Raw genomic sequence first — 17,352 nt, 5'->3', positions numbered from 1 at the left:
TCACACGCCACAAAAGCACTTTTAACTCCACTTTTCACATGATGTCTGAGGCACAAATGTAGCAAAGGAGAAAGTGCAATCTATCGGAGGAGGGTGGAGCGATTACGGAGAGTACGAGAAAGCGACTGTAAGGGTTTTCATGCGGGACTGTGCCAGGGAGAATTGGGACTCACTGACTTTGCAGGACATGGATAAGGACCACAAAGCTTTTGGTTTCAAATATATTTCCCTCTTTCTGTCTCTTTTTTCTTACAGCTTAGGAGTTGTAATCAATTCAAAAGGACATTTCCTTGGCCGAGGACGGGGAGATTGACGTTTTAGGGGTAAGCCCAAATTTGTTGTTGCTTTTGGCTCTGAGTGATTGGACTTTAAACACGTGTCTTTGGGCATTGTTGCTCCTTGTGTCACATGCCACAATTGTATTGTGGTCACAAGGCTAAATGTGTAGCTTATGACTGAAGCTGTTTCTTAGTTTTGTCCCATGTCTCGCCTTCTGCTTTTACCAGTTTCCTAAAGGTCAGCTGTGTAGAGCTGACATCTTGTGGACTCAGTTATCGTGACAATGACCCAACTCAAAACCACTGAAGGATTATTCTTGTTAATAGCTCAAAGAACATTGATGGTAATGACTGGCATGGACAATCCGAACACCTTGTTCTGCTTGTACAGATGAGTGAGTTTATTCTCTTAGATTTCTCGTCCTGTGTAGTTTCTAAAGTCTCTTTGCCAGACAGACATCTGCCCCCGTATGAGACTTGAAATATTAGCAAATGGATTGGAATGTGTACCTACATGCCAGCCGTTGCCCAAAAGAATGCAGACTCCATCCACAAGCCGCCCACGTCACTGCATGCCCACATCACACCCACAGAAGATGTTCTTGTGTCGTAAGAGGGAAAATCAAGTGGCCTGGCAGGCATTCCCCTGCTGGCATCCAGAATTGATAATGTGACTTTCTTTTCTTTTCCTTTCGTTTCTTTTTTTTTTTGTGTCTTATTCGCTTCATCCATTCAACATGAAGCACCGCACTTTTAGAAATTATATAATCGCTCTATTAGCTGCTTCATTTACTCACTGCTGCTTTGTTTTTGGCAAAGAATGAAGTGGTGTACTCGTCTTCACTCTCTGTGAGCAGATTTGGGGTTTTCTTCCCCATGTAAAGAAACATACAACCCCTCCTCTGCCCCACCCCCATCATAATTTAGATCCAGTCTCATAAGTGGGTTGGGAAGCAGCCCCAGCAGTTGATGTGGAACACATGCATTTAATGATTCACGCTCTATGCGGTAGGTCGGGGATGACTGCTGAGCCCGCCACCTCTCCCTCCGTCTACAACGATACTCCGCTCTTGGGTTTTTGTGCTTTTCGTGTATTCTCTTAACTCTCCTCTACACATGGAAACTTCATGAAAAATGAGTAATGTTACTTATGTTCAGTTGTTCTTGTGTAATTGTGCTTCTCTTCTGCTGAAGCTGGGAAGAATGAAATCATCTTTTATTTCTTCATTTTGACTTCCTCTTGTTGATGTGCTAATGCCTTTTAAAAACATCATTAGTTTTCCATTTCTTTTACAGTATAGTCAAACGTTGTTGATCCCTTAATAATCTCTTCTGCTTTGCTATTTTATCACACTTGAATGTTTTAGATCAGGAAACACATTTTAAAGACAAAGAAAATGCTAAGGCTGCAACGGAAACGAGAAGTGGGCTAAAAGATCTCAAAAAGCAACACGTCATACTTCTCTCTAACACTTTTCAAGAACCAAAGATGCCAGAACAATATTTGAAGCGTCGCAGGCTTCTTCTGGTTAAGATTAAGATCAGAGGTCATGTTTTTACAATAAGAGACAAATGGAGGACAAGAACTGCATCAAGGGGCGGTTTCGAGGCCAAAATCTTAGCTGACCAAAAAGGACCCAAAGGCCTGTCTTGCATTTTCTTAACTCATTCGCTGCCAGCTGTTTCCTGATCAGTAAAGCCCTTCGCTGCCAGCGTTTCTCACCGTTTTTACTGTTTTTTCAAGAGTCACAGAACGTTGCGCTCTAGGATGATGTCAACACCAAAACAACCAAAACAAAGCGGAGACTCACCTCTTACATCAGGAAGAATCCGTGGGTTTCGAGCTTTATCCGTTCTTTCGTAATCCGTTGTTGAATTGTGATCGGCAGAAGCTTTTCCAGTTCGCGCCTCACTTTTTTTTTACAGCAACGGCCCAAAACGATCTCCTAACACATGGATTTTCTGCTTCCTGATCAGGTGACGTGTGATGTATGCAGATGAAGATCAGCTTTAGAGCTGAGATGTTTGTTCTCTTGGTGCGGGGGCTCGTTCGATGCCCACACAGAAAAAAAAAATGCTAATGGAGTGAACAGATGGATTTTAAATGACGACTTTAGTCGTCAATGGCAGTGAATGAGTTAAAACATGACTTTATAGCAAGCTATTCTGAGAGAAGGTGACCGCTGTTTATCTCTTCAAATCTGGTGTAAAACTAACACTGCATTTCAGAAAATTTACACCAGACCAACAACCAAGCATGGTGGTGGTAGTGTGATGGTCCGGGGACTGCTTTTTAATTCTTTCCAACATGGACCACTTGCTGTAAATAAATTCTACTCTCTTCCGGAAAATCCAGAAGCAGAATGTCTGACCTTTAACCTTAGACCATTTATGCTGCAAAACCTTTGTGTGTTGCTGAAATAATATAATTCTGTATAGAACAGGAGGACAAAATTCCTCCACGGTGATGTGAGAGCCTCGTCATCTGTAAACACAAATGCTTGATTGCTGAAGTTTCTCCCAAGAGCGTTGCAAACATTTATGAAAGCCACACATGTTCATATATTTAAAAAATTTTCTTGAGCCAATATGTGCTAAAAAGATCCTTTACAGGGCTGATAAAATGTCACTTGGACCCCCACCCCCCTGTGGCTAGACTCTCGCACTTGCAACTTCAAACTGGCAGGCCACCACCTGTTGGATTAAGTTTCAGTAACTGTATAATCTTCTCTGTTATAAAACTGACAGTCAGATGTTTACATGCTCTTGTCCCAGAGCTGGTGAGCAGACTGATCGTAAAAACCAGCAGCACAGGAGCTACAACCAGAGGATTAGCCAACCAAGACTGCAAACCACCGAAATAAAGCTTTGATTGATTGATTGATTGATTGATTGATTGATTGAAGTACAAAACATCATTTAATCAATCTTTGTTATCATTTAGAGTACCTCTGATTTGGAACAAGCTACCATCAACAATAAAGCCGTTAACAAACTACCTCCAGTTAAAAACGTGGCTGAAACAAAAACAAACTTGTGAATACTGATGTTTTTTTTTTTTTTTTTTTTTTTTTTATCTTTTATTTCATTCACAATGTATAAAATAAACACAAACAAATACAGGATACATTAACATATTAACTATATGTTTCTCATCAGCTACACTAATTTATTTACATTGATTGACACCAGACCAACAACCAAGCATGGTGGTGGTAGTGTGATGCCTGTGTGTGTGTGTGTTATGGCCGAACGATAAATTGCATATGCGATTTAATTGCAATGTGACAAAAAGAGATTTTTCTAATCACAAAGGCTGCAATTTGACTGGCAGCGAGTGGTTAGCACAATGCTAATATACATGGAAAAATCCATAGGGTTGCCAATGGAAAGTTCGCAGATTACATTCTGACAAATTACAAATTAGAAACATGCCAAATCATTACATTTGGAGTCTAATAGAAAGTAAAAATGACCATCAATCAAATAAGTACAGACAGGCATTTTAGTAAAGCTAGAAAACCGTAAGAGACTTTAACAGCACAGAGTTTTGGCTAACAGCTATGAATGTCACTGAACTACGGAAGCTCTGCATGGACAAGACATCAAAAACTCTAAACACAAAATACTTCAATAAACGGGACACACTTCTTTCCTGCTAATAAAATTTCACAGTTGATACTAATACCTATGCCCCTTCAAGGGATGTGCCCCTGGCTGCAAAACATTGCACCTTCACATACAAAAAATATGTCTTTACTTGTGAGTGCTTATGTGTGTATATGTAAACAAAAAAACTTGTAATTATTATATGTAGATAAATATGTAGATACATGAACTTGTTTATATTCAGTACAAGTTACATAGATTTTTTTTGCTTCTGCTAGTTGAAAAATATGAGAAAAGCCCCTTGAGAAAATAACCGTGAATTAAATCACAACTGCAATGTTGAAGAAAAAAAATTGCTATTTGATTACTTTCCTAAATCGTTCAGCTCTAGTGTGTGTGGTGACAAATGTTAGAAATGCTGTCATTGGATTGTCTCTAAAAGTTCAACCAAGGACTAGGTTTGTAAGCCTTTGGCTAGAAAACCTCAGTAGAAAACAACAGTTGCATTGCCCTTACATGTAGCATTGTCTTTTGTGCTGTCCTTGTACAATAAAACCAAATTAAACTAAATTAAATAGAGAAAACAGAACTGACGGGCTTAGCGCTGCAGTCAGCACATTTCCTACATGTTTTAGATCCTGAACACAGCTGATTTGTTTCATTTACTGCTTAATCACTCCTGTAGACACAAAGGAATGCTGGGGAGACCTTTCATCTGTTAGATTAAGGTGTTAAAAAGATGAACACACAGCGAGGAGAAACGTTTTCTCTTTTGATTTCACTAACAGAACACTAGGGTGTACTAAAAGCAAGTCAAAACTGCCTAGTTTCCCTTTAAATTCAGGGTCATTACTTTTTTACTCAGGAGGACAGGTTGGTTTTGATATTTTCCCACCTGAATAAATGAAGTGAATCCTTGTATGAAACTAAATTTTATTTGACAAAAAGTAAAAAAATGGAAGACATTTCGGAGAGGTCCAATATCGTTTGCAGCGCTGTAGCTGAAGAGCTTAAATGCACATAGATCATCTTTCATCCGTTAGATCTATACAAATTGGGAAATTGACTGTTGTGTGGTAAGTTTTTAATCTTGTAGCACGTTGAGTTGCATTCGTTGCATGACGAGCCCTTGATAAATAAAATTTGATTTGATTCACAAACCTCTATTAGGGATGTCTCGTTCGGATGCTGATATCAGAAGTAATTCGGTATCGGCCTAAAAACAGTGTATTGGATTATATCGGACGGCATCAAAAACCTCCAATACAAGCAAGGTTTACATTTTTGCAACCAATGGTTAAGAAAAACTCGTCATTTTTTTCATACTTTGTGTTATTGGCTCTTTTATATATTCAGCACTATGAAATAGGTTAAAATATGTATGATTTGTGCTGAAATCGTATCAGATTGACATCGGTATTGGTAAATACTGAAGGCTGCAATATCGTTATTGTATTGAATTGAAAAAGTTGTATCATGACATCCCTAACCTCTATATTGAAAAGCTGATGGTTGAGTAAAGTGCTTTAAGCTAAGGTGGTATTTTTCTTTGCTGACATCATTTCTTGTAAGAAACTTGAATAGCGAGATGCAGTGTGGCATCCTAATTCCTCACCATCAGCAGAAATGCAGAAGTGGGCTGCACGTGTCTAATTAGTTTAAGTTTTTATGAATTTGAAAAGTACAACAGTTTTGCAGATCGTAGTGCACATGACCTCACCAAGGTTTTCACCACACTGTTTATGTAGAAGGCGTCCGGCTGTACAGTCAATCATCTCCTATCTTTTTGGATGGCTGGGCAGCCATTCAAGCTGACAGAAATTCCTTAATCTTTTTGTTTACACCCACTCTGCTTAATCCCAACTTTTGCTGTTCCTGTTTTCTCTCCCTATCTCATCTTTTGTCTCACCATCACGGGCCCCACGTCCCTTTGCGTGGCCTTGTCTGACCCTTCCTTCCTCTACTCACTCACACGTCTCACCCCCTCTCATACACACCAATGGGACATCAAATATACGTGATGAGAAGACAAATGGCTGTGTCCTAGACATAACTGTGAGTGGCTCTTTCCATTTTGCCCAGAATCAAATTTGTTTGTGTCCGCCCAACTCAGGAGAGATTAATACACTTAATAATCCCGCTAGATTAAAGCAGCTGCTCATGTGCTGAGGACAAAAGTGTTGTGAAGCTTTGTATTAATGTGTTTACTTGATGCCTTTATTGATTCTCTGGCAGTAATCCAGCGTATGGCTGTTATGATCTGTGGAAATGTGTGTATTTGTGGGTCAGAGTGCCTTGTTCTTCAATTAGTTTGAGCCCTAGTCCCACAAGTGGTTATGTCAGCACTTAGTCTTTACCAACTTCGTCTTTAATGTGGTTACTGCTCAGTTTCTACAGTGCCTATAATCCCGTTTAAGTGTTGTTTTGATTAAATGTATAATTTGTGCTGTTTTGGTCTTAATGGCCATAAATAAAGCTGCTTTGTGTTCGAACTTGTCGAGTTTTTTGCTCCTAAATCGAGTTGTGGAGCAGCAGAATTTGAAGCGTTTGAAGCGTGCTGCATTAAGAGAGCCGAAGCTGATGAGGAGACCTCCCTGGATTTGAGTGTTGCTACAAAGCAGCACTCGATACTGTATGCAGAAAACCCCAGTCATGCTAGGCGCAAAGGGTGTAGCTCGCAGCACTGAGTAGTCTGCAGTTCCTCTTTGGGGCGCCTCCTGACAGGAACTTGGCAGCAAGGAAACATAAACAAATTCCCAGTGGTGGGCTGGCAGGCTGAGCGGCGCGGTCCCCCCGCTCTCCCCGTTTCCATACATACAGAGTGAAGTGCAGCTCAGCTCAGAAACCACAGGCTGTGAGAAATGGATCCTAAAGAGACAGGTGCTGCAAAGCCCAGGCCCACTTTTGGTCCGGTTCCCCTGTTGTCGTCACACATGTAACATCACTGTTTTAGACTGACAGTTACGTGTGTTTTACTTCGTGCTCTGGTCACAATATCCCCAACGACAAGGGCGTCAGTTTGTTTTCAGAATTGCTGGGGACAATAACCATACACTTGAGTGGGGTTTAAAAATTGCTGGGGACAATAAAGGCAGGCTTTTGTGAAAGTGGGGGGGGGACACAGCTGCCAATCACAAATTTTGCCGGGGACATGTCCCCGGCGTCCCCGGTTATAATGATGCCTATGCCCAACGATCTCATGTAAACCGTGTCTGAAGGAGGGAAAGTGACGCCAGGGGGCCCAAATCAAATGGTAGCAACACACTGATGATGTAATAGTTAAGAGAGACATGCATGCACACGCATGTGCAGCATTTGCATGTTGCATCTATGCAGCTCATGCTTCACAGCGAGCTGCCATGTCTACAGTTGTTTCTTCCCTCTCCATCTCAAAACACAGTGGTGCATTGTGCTGCTTGACCTGGTCGCTGTCCAAAGGCAAAGAGAAACCCAGATTGTTGAAACAGAAGGCCCACTGCTAATAGGCCGACTAGGCAGTAGTTGTTAAAGTCTGTCATGGCCTTCCAAACCAACCGGGACCACTCGCTGAGCCAAGAAACGATGTGTACGCTTGATTCTGCGCACGTTCTTTTTGATCTGCCACAGAAAGGTTTTTTTGGACAGCAGCTGCGGGAGCCCACATGGCACCTCAGTGCAATTCCAGCGGGTGCTGGTAAAGGCATTTGACTGACTTTTAATAGTCCTCCTCCTCAATAACATCATCTAAATGCAGTAATTTAACCATTCTTTCAGGGCGGCGCTTGTTGAGGTTTACAGAGAAAAAGGGGTGAGAGGAGGAGATTCCTCCCCTCCAATTCTTAGAGGGTGGATTAAATGGCTCAGTGGTTTTAGTTGCCTGCTTGACTGGCTCATATTATGTGTACTGCATGTGATAAGCACATGGATTCATGTAGAGTACACTAATTAGGAAGTCTTTTCTGAAAAGGTGGATTTTCCATGTCTGTCTTGGAGAGTGGGAACGTTTTCTTTAATGGAATTTTGATTCTTCACGTCCCTCAATTCTAATCAAATAAGCCAGATAATCGATGTACAGAATGGAGAGCTGTTTATTTTACCTAAATGGTCCTTCCTCTTGAGAAACGGGTCATAAGTACACACTTAATCGTGACCTGGTTTTTCTCAACCTTTATCTAAATCATTGTAAACACTTAAAAACACATCAAATGGAAAGCACTGAGATGATTTTGCAGAAGCTACATTTGCTGTCATTTTCTCTAATTGTGTTCACATGTGGACTTGTTGCAAGGTGGAGGGAATCTGAGCAGGTATTAGTGTCTTAAAGGTGTGGTTCACACATTTAATTAATCCATTTGCAGTGATATCTAGTGGGAATGAATGCCTTGTAAGTTGTACTCTAGGGAAACAAAGCTCTGGTGCACCATTTTCTGGAATTAGAACTGAGCCACATCAGACTTCAGCTACAGGTGTCAGGATTTGGATTTCTGTTTCCTGATATTATGACATCTATCATCTAATTGGCTAACAGCAACACAACTCTACCACTGACTCTGGTTGCTCTGCAAAGTTGATGTTTTATCTACACAAATAGTACAAGCCTGGAGGAGTTCTGCCGTGTGGTGAAGTTGCTAATGCTAACAATTAGCTTATACTAGCCGAGACGTTCTCTGCTGTTTCCTGGACGCTAAACCAACAACAGCCTTCCCCGTCATGAGTCAAGATGGGTGAGTCCATGAATGTTAAGTGACAGCGAGACGTAGATCTGTCAGGCTTTTCAAATCCTAGAGTTTCACCGTTTATTTTCTATCAAAAGCTAATGCAGAAGATAGATGTAGGAGACTATTTTCATGTTCAGCCGGCATGAAGTACTCAGAGTGACCGATTATAATCAGAAATATTTAGAAAATGGTTTTTCAGTCAACCACACCATTAAAGCTCAAGTTTATTCATGGTTTAATACATTTGCAGTGGTCTGTAGTAGAAAATGAGCACCTCGTAGGCTCCGGTGTGCCTGATTTTATGTGTCACGAGGTGAGAGACAGTCGTGTCCGTTTTGTTGTTGCATTAGAACCACAAAGAATTTTAACAATGTCTCAGCTTAATCTAAGTGTAACCTAAATTATTGATCATTTTGGTGCCTAACCCCTCCCCAAATTCAAGCTTTTCTCCCACTTCTCACAGGCGATGTGAGAGTATGGCCCCATGAGTGACTCACATGAGGAAATGAACTCTTGCTAAATTTTGAGAACATTTTGGAAACTCCTGCACAAATGCTGTTGAAACGTGTTGCTGACAGTCACAGCCCGCTGCGATACTGGCTTGAGACAGCTTGGTGCAGGTTGTTGTGTTTATGCTGCGCTGCAAAAAGAGAAATGTTGTGGAAGAAAAGTTGGAGGTGGCATTAGACGGCTGAAAAGGATCTGCTCTCCAGAAGACTCACTGTAGATGAAGACACTAAAAATAGGAGACCGAGAGAAAGAAACAAAGATGAGCGCTCTTAATGTGGCACAATTCTTCGGGGATACCATTAGCTGCTGCTGTGTGTGTGTGAGTGTGAATAGATGTAGTCTTTGATCATTTATATTTAACTCTGTGCTTAAGGCTCTTCTTAATGCACACACTTGTGCTTTGAGCCAATGTGCTTCTGTGCCGAGTTAAAGCTCACTCCAGTGAGGTAAAGAAAACTGCATCATGGGGCCCCAGATGTATCTTCACCCCCTCCTCCCTTAGCTCCCACGTCCCAGTAGGCACATCTCTGTAATGGCCCCCTATCGATCCTGAGGCCTCCTTGTCCACACTCAATGCCCATCGATCGGCACCTCGCAAAGAGCCTCAGAGGGCTGCTACGCATCCTGTCACCATGGTGTTCTGGTGTGTGTGCATGTGTGTAAAGCACCACTTGTTTTTTTATACATAATTTTTTTTTTAAGAGTGGAAGGCCGGTGCCTTTAACATCTTCAAGTGCAGGAATGTGTGTGTCCGTGGCTTCCTGTTAAGCTCTCTGCACACTTAATAAAGCCAGAGACCAGTGAAATCAGCCCCCTGCACCACGACGCTGGGGCCCGGTTTAAGACCTCCTTGCCTTTAACCTTGCAGCAGTGAGACATAAACGCCCCACATAAAACCACTCGCACAGCAACAGTCGTCTGGAGAGACACTAGCCATAAAAAGAAAACTGTTGCTCCTTCCATGTTAAAAGAAACAACTGATTCATCAGTCAGAGCCGCAAGAAAACTCTGCTAGTTATTTTTGCTACTTGATTTATTGAAAGCTGGATCTGGGTCAAGCTCCCCCCTTCTCTCTCCATCCTCTCTTCCTTCTTCTTTTTTCTTTTTTCACCTAAATGAGAGCCAACCCCCCACGACTCTTCCCTTTGTCTCTCATCTGGTTTTCTGTTTTTGTTAAAGAGTTGATTAATGATGCCAAGCACAAAGCCCGCGGTCTGTTCTCAGGCTGGGCTCAGATAAAACTCTGCTTTGGGTATAAACTAAAACACGTGTGTTTGGGACAGCAAGTGGAAACGCCTGAGGAGAACCAGGGAGAGAAACAAAGGGGGACAGAAAAGTTCCACACACTAGTTGCTCATGTGCTGAAATGTTGCTTTTCCTTTTGCTCAGATTTGTGCAGCGGAAGAGAAAAGGAATGCAGGTTGAGTTGACTCCATCCTTGCAAAGCTATTCTCAGATTCAGTCTGTTTTCTGAGTGTGTGCAAGTACCATGTTTGTCTATTTTAATGAAACAAGAAATCTCCGCACTTTAATATTTGGCTCACCTTCAGGCTCCCCGAGATTGAGCATGGTGTCATATCAAAGAGGATCACCTTATTGAATGATAATCAAACATATTATTCTTGCAAGTGCATTGTTGGCTGTCTTCATAACGGAAAGGGCTTGACATTTGTGACCTACTTTATTGCTACAATCTTCTACGTTTGTGCAGCATAGACATGTTCTAATTAGGTACTCTTACTGCCTTAGGTAAACATGTCATCTCTGGAATTATTACCCAGAAGGTATATTGGATAATAACGCTTATGTGTGTGGTTACGCTGTTTGGCGTGGGCTTACTAGACCATACTAATGCCTTTTAGTGGAGACCCTTTTGTATACAGTGTAGTCCAAGTCAATAAAGGTGGAGTATTGTGTTTAATGCATTGTCTGAACAGATTCAGAATAATGAACGTTTTCTAATGTCTCTGTGCGTCTGGTTTATTTTCATTTGCTCAACACTATGTGATATATATTTACCTCACCTCCATTGTAAAAAAAATCAGGTAAACAAGGAGTCGCTATGTAACTAGTTTGTATCAGATCTGGTCCTGAAGCTGATTTCCTGTTTGTTAAAATCATGTTTTTGTGCATCCATCAGTATATGAGGGTCGTAGTTCTTTATGACCTGCAGTAGCATGTTTCAAAGGGGTATTATGTTATATAATTGGGATAACATTAGTTCAGCTGCAGATAAACCAGGATGTTTTCTTCACATAGCTGATTAAAAACAGGCAGACCTTCAGGCTCCTGCATTTAATAATATGTCCCTTCTACATTGGGTATAGAAAAGAATCACCCCTTTGAAAGACTTCAATCTTTTTGCTTACAGCCTTAAATTGAAGCACAAACAAAATGTTTTACCAGCTTTACTCATTGAATGCAACCTACATCCATTGAAACATATTAAAGTTATAAATGAAGAAGGTGGTGCAACTGACAACAAACAACTCATTATGGGTGGCAAGCCCATTTCAAAATGGCCTGGAACACAATCAGTCATTCACCCATTCACTCACACATTCACACCCTGGTGGTGATGAGCTACATTGTAGCCACAGCTTCCCTGGGACACACTGACAGAGGTGAGTCTGACGTACACAGGCGCCACTGGTCCCTCTCAACACCACCAGCAAGCAAGGTGGGTTAATTGTCTTGCCCAAGGCTCAAACCTGCAACCTTCTGATTCCATACTGACTGTGCCACCGTTGCCCCAAATTTTAAAAGCTCTCAGGGACAGATTTGTGGACATAAGGCAGGAGATGGGCACTAAAGAGTTTCTGTGTCATGTCTTGTGGTTGTTTTCTGGCCCAAGACATGCAGAATCAGTCACAGATAAGATCTGCAACACAGAGATTTGGCTGGAGAGGGCTTGAGTGAGGATGATGGCAACAAGAGGAGGAGGATTATGGTTCCAGCAGAAATGATGAGCTTGGAGAGGGATGCCAGGTCAGAGGCAGTGCAGGCTAGAGAGAATGTCCAGGTGGGGACAAGTGAGCGGCGGAGAGCGGGACGGTCTGGCGGAGCCCGTGGAGATGTGGTCCAGCGATGTCCGGAGGTTTTATGGCAGGAAATGTGCGAAAGGTGAGGGTAGCTGGTAGCAGGAACAGGAATAACAGCTTGAGTCTTAAAACTAGAGAATAATTTGAAAGGGTCGAGAGGGTAAGAGGCTAGTGACTCAGGGCAGGCAATGCCCAAAGTGAGTAATAGGGCTGAATGATTAATTGCATATGCAATTTAATTGTGACGTGACAAAAGGAGATTTTCTAATCACAAAGGCTGCAATTTGACTGGCAGCGAGTGGTTACTTAGCACAATGCTAATATACTGGAAAAACCCATAGGGTTGCCAATGCCAATATCGCAGATTACGTTCTTACAAATTACGAATTAGAAATGTGCCAAATGATTACTTTTGTAGTCTAATAAAAAGTAATCAAATAAACACAGACAGATATTTTAGTAAAGCTAGAAAACCGTAAGAGACTTTAACTCCGCTTTGTTTTGGCTTGCACCTATGGATGTAACTGAACTACGGAAGCTCTGCATGGACAAGACATCAAAAACTCTAAACGCAAAAGACTCCAATAAACGGGACACACTTCTTTCCTGCAAGCTTTTCTTCACAGGTGATGTTAACACCTATGCTCCTTCAAGGAATGTGCTCCTGGCTGCAAAGCATCGCACCTTCACATGCAAAGTGTTGTCTTTACTTGTGAGTGTTTATGTTTATGTAGACAAATAAACTTGTAGGTATTATATGTAGACAAATATGTAGATATATAAACTTGTTTATATTCGATACAAGTTACATAGAATATTTTTGCTTCTGTTAGTTGAAAAATATGAGAAGCCTCTTGAGAAAATAATCGTGAATTAAATCGCAGTTGCGATATTGAAGAAAAATAAATTGCAATAAGATTACTTTCCAGAATCGTTCAGCCCTAGTGAATATACATCTGGCGAGGTGCTGTTGTCACACTTCCAACTTTATACCAGACCAGTTGATGAGCAGCAGCAGCTGCACACTCCATGACACCGCCCATCTGCAATTAAGCACTCACAAGCAGTTAGGTGGTGGCCACTTACCTTAGACCATGACACTCAAAGGCTTTATGGATCCCGAGGAGCACAGTGAAGCCTATAAAAAAGAAGTAGCAAGTCTTTGGTACTACTAGGACCCTCCTTGGATCCGGTTGTCCCTCCCAACCGGATGGAAATGCTCAGAGGAAGAGGCTGATGGCTAAGACTGTTACAGGACGTTATGTCAAATAGTGTGCCTGTGACAAGTCTTTCACAAGCGCTCCACAGGTGTGGCTTGTTCAGGTTGATCACAAGGAAAAAGCCACTGCTCAAGACGGGCCTTTTGTTTCCATTTAAGGCTGTAAAACATAAAGTCTTTCAAGGGGTGATTCTCTTCTATGCCCACTGTAGATGAGAGAAATATTGGTGGCTAATCTATTCATCATGTGCCTTAAAGTACCCAAAACATGTATGTACTGTGGCAGTGTGGACACTACGTATACATACATCTTTCCATCACTACTTGCTACACCTACTCATTGGTCCCCTATTTGAGGTCATAGGAGTGTAGTTATTAAATAATTCCTCTACAAAATCAGAAATCTTGTCAGAAAGTCATACCCATCACGGAGCTCCTCGTGTAAACAGATACTCGCGTATTGTGCTCCTTTATGCTCCCCAGTTAACCTGCTTGCATCAGTCATGCTATTTTTCATTATTGGCAACAATGCCAAATAAAATACAGCCAAATATGTTCTATCAGGGATGCACGGTGCACAGTTGGTAGCACTGTTGCCCCACAGCAAGAAGGTTGTAAGTTCGAATCCTGCTGCCTGCATGACGTTTCTGTGTGGAGTTAGCACATTCTCCCCATGCCTTTGTCGGTTTTCCTGGTTGTCCGGTTTCTTCCCACAGACCAAAACCATGCATGTTAGGCTGATTGGAAACTAAATTGTCCGTGTAGACATGTCCCCCACCTGAAGACTGCTGGAGATGGACACCAGCTCCACTAAGCCCATGGTGAGGGTGCAGTGGTTTAGAAAATGCATGTATATATGTTATATTAGAGGTTACATGAGTTGCCGTGATGGTAAAGATGTTATAATGGAGGAAGTACTTTTATTTGCTTGCAAGCAAGGTGCACATTTAGGTTTCACAGGATTGTGTGAGGATGGTGACGAAGCACAATCCAGGACACAGAAGAAGCCCCCTGGAGCATGCCATGCAGTGTGCTTATCGCTATACTGTCACAGGACATGCGCGGTGTACAAAGCAATGAGTAAATAAACTCGCCAGGATCCACACTTTGAAGGGAAAACTTAGCTGGGGATTTTAAGAACTGAGATAAAACTGTTCTTTTATTAAAACAAAAGGATATTTGTTTCTGGGAGGGTTTTTTCTCATTTACATTCCAGTTGTAGGGGCACAAAAATGAGTTTTTGAATTTCTTACTAAATGAAAGAATTTGCAGATGCTTCCTTTCTGATTCTTGCATCAGGTGAAAGACAAAAAGACATTCTCAGCACCTCATGTCCATCTGAATTAAATCTGTTTGTGATAAAGTCAACCCAGTGAAACCACCAGAACCAGAGACCGTCTGCAGACGGAGTTAAATACGTGCAGGGACTTTAAAACAAGCCCAGTTGTCATCAATGACAACCACGCAGCCAAGTGTCTAATTCTTCACTTTATTAAACCAAGCGCCTTTTAATATTTCATGCCCCTCTTTCTGTGCTAGTGAAAGCAAAGGCTCAGCTGTGCCTGCCTCTCCTTATTTCTTGTCACGGACATCCAGGCCCATTTCTTATTTTGGATGGCAACTTATTTACTCTCATACGCCCCAGCCCCCTCTCTGCTTTGTGCAGCTGCCTGGACGAGCAGATGATGCTCCAGAGGCAGAAGCAGAGATGCCGTGGCGTGTGTATTTTTCATCCTCATTGTCAGCTTTTTCTCTACATCTATTACCTGTGCTGTCACCGCACTGAGACGATGTGTACCCAGTTCTCTTTTCCTCTTCCCCTCCAGGAGTCTTCCTTTTATTTTTTGTAATTTTTGACTCATTTTCTCCTTCCTGCTTAATGTCTCTGCTGCACTCTTGTGTCAGATTTGGTTATGTATGCTCACCGTTTCTTTGATCACCTCCTCTTCCTTCACCCCTTTGTTGTGAACATTGCATAACCAGCCTCTGCTGAGCCTTGGGGTGAGCCTCAATGTTACACACTCCACCCCCCTCCACTCACACTCACACTTACACACACACACTCACACACACACACACTCACACACACACACACACACACACACACACACACACACACACACACACACACACACACACACACACACACACTTACACACACACACTCACACACACACACACACACACACACACACACACACACACACACACACACACACACACACACACACACACACACACAAAAACACAATAGTTCATGCTTCTCCAGCATGCACTTGTCTGTTTTAAACTCCCCTCTTGTTGCTGTTGTTCCCCTCATTTCTCTTTAGTTTTCCTGTATCCTGCTCTTTTCTCCCAGCGGTCTCATTAGGCATGAGGGAGGCAGCCTTGTGTGTACGTGTGTTCTCTCTGCCAGAGTCTCACTCGACCGAGCATGCCGTTGCACTAGTAAAGGGCCTGGGCTCCATTATTACCACAAAGCTGTCACAAATAGTATATTAAGTGGCCTCCTGTTGCCAAGTAGTGTGTTAGTATAGAAACCACTCTCTTAGCATCAGCAGCTACCACTGGTCTTCTTCAGTAACTGCGGAGGAAGAGGAGTTGCCATGGTGGTAGCAACTGTTGTGCCTCTGAGTGGAACAGAAAATAAAAATGCTTCTGATTTTGCCAGCACATGGGTCTCCTGACCCCTAAAAACCACATACCATACACATCTGTCTCTTCTCTATAATGACACCCCGCCTATGTGGTCCTGTCTCTATCTCCTGATTGAATGAGTGCTTATGAATGTGTGTGTGTGTGTGTGTGTGTGTGTGTGCGCGTGCGCGCCCACCAGTGTTTTGCTAGTGTCTAGTTACGAAGAGGAGGTCCTGCCCAGCACTGGTCCTCCTCTTTGCTCCCTGCTGGCAGAGCCGACCTCATCAGGTCATCGTCCATTTCCACATGAAGCCCAAACGTTAACCTGCGTTTTAGTCATTTGTCTTCTTCTGTTTGGCCAGGCAGACTAGATGCACATGTGCATTCAGATAAAGTCACCTGCCAATGATCCTCCAGCTGGATAGTTTTTTAAGTGAGAACAAGGATGTCCTTTTAGGTCGTACGATTGAAGGCTCACAGCAGTGTCTTTGAAGGTGTGGTTCACTGAAAAACCATTTGTAATGATTTTTTCTGATTACTAGTCTGCGTGCTCGTGCACATGCATGGATTATAATAGCAAGAAGATGGGGTCGACCCTACAAACCACCAAATACGAAAATGAGCAGCCAAACTCTGAGTCACGACAGTACATGTAGGCTGTCTTAAGAACAAAACGATAAAAGCTTCCGTCTCACCGATGGACCGCCTGAGACAGGGCTGGGACAACTGCATTGGACTCGGGCAAGCACACACACACATGCACACAGCGGGCTGGCTGTATTCACTGAGGTTCAGCGTTTCTTCTGCGCATCAGGGACGTTTTTGGATGCAGACGGCGCACTGAACCAAACCGGAACCGTTCAGAATACCGCTGCAGCACAGCAAATGTTTTAAAAAGGTAATCAAAGGAAGTTCAAAATTGCCAACGGCCGCTTCTGCCTTTGATTTTGTTGTTTTGTACTTCGAACATTGGCGCTTAAGTAAAGGCTTGTTAGCTAATAAAATGTTTTGCCGGATCCTAGCAGACAGTTACCAGAACGCGTCCTTTCAAAATAAGACTGGCTGAAATTAAGCTCTGGCACTAACAACAGTTATCCTTGCTTGGATTCAGTGAAATGACCAGCTGCGCCTCTGCACTGTGAAACTGTTTCTGGCTTCGCAGATGACCACGTGAGCAACGATACTTACGAAGCTAACAGCCCAGACGAAGCCATCCGAGATCTGCAGCGTTGGAGCTGCAACGCAGCGGAGTTCCGGGAATGCACTTATGCCACCATGGCAATGCTTCCGGCTTCGGAGACGACCACGTTTCATTTAAGTATGTAGATATATAGGTCGCTCTGAGTTTTTCATGCAGACTT

General features: G+C 42.6%; 1 long non-coding RNA gene across 1 annotated transcript in view; it reads left to right on the top strand.

Annotated features, from left to right (window-relative positions):
* LOC139063521 (uncharacterized) overlaps window positions 1-17,352 on the top strand; it is a 105,805-nt gene that overhangs the window by 36,676 nt on the left and 51,777 nt on the right. Inside the window, exon 2 of the long non-coding RNA XR_011516886.1 lies at window positions 256-323. This is a non-coding gene — a long non-coding RNA (uncharacterized lncRNA). The remainder of the gene's footprint in view (window positions 1-255; window positions 324-17,352) is intronic.

This window comes from Nothobranchius furzeri, chromosome 16, assembly GCF_043380555.1.
Source record: "Nothobranchius furzeri strain GRZ-AD chromosome 16, NfurGRZ-RIMD1, whole genome shotgun sequence".
NCBI classification, from domain to species: domain Eukaryota; kingdom Metazoa; phylum Chordata; class Actinopteri; order Cyprinodontiformes; family Nothobranchiidae; genus Nothobranchius; species Nothobranchius furzeri.
The sequence above is the reverse complement of the archived record's forward strand: the minus strand, read 5'-3'. Positions and strand labels throughout refer to the sequence as shown.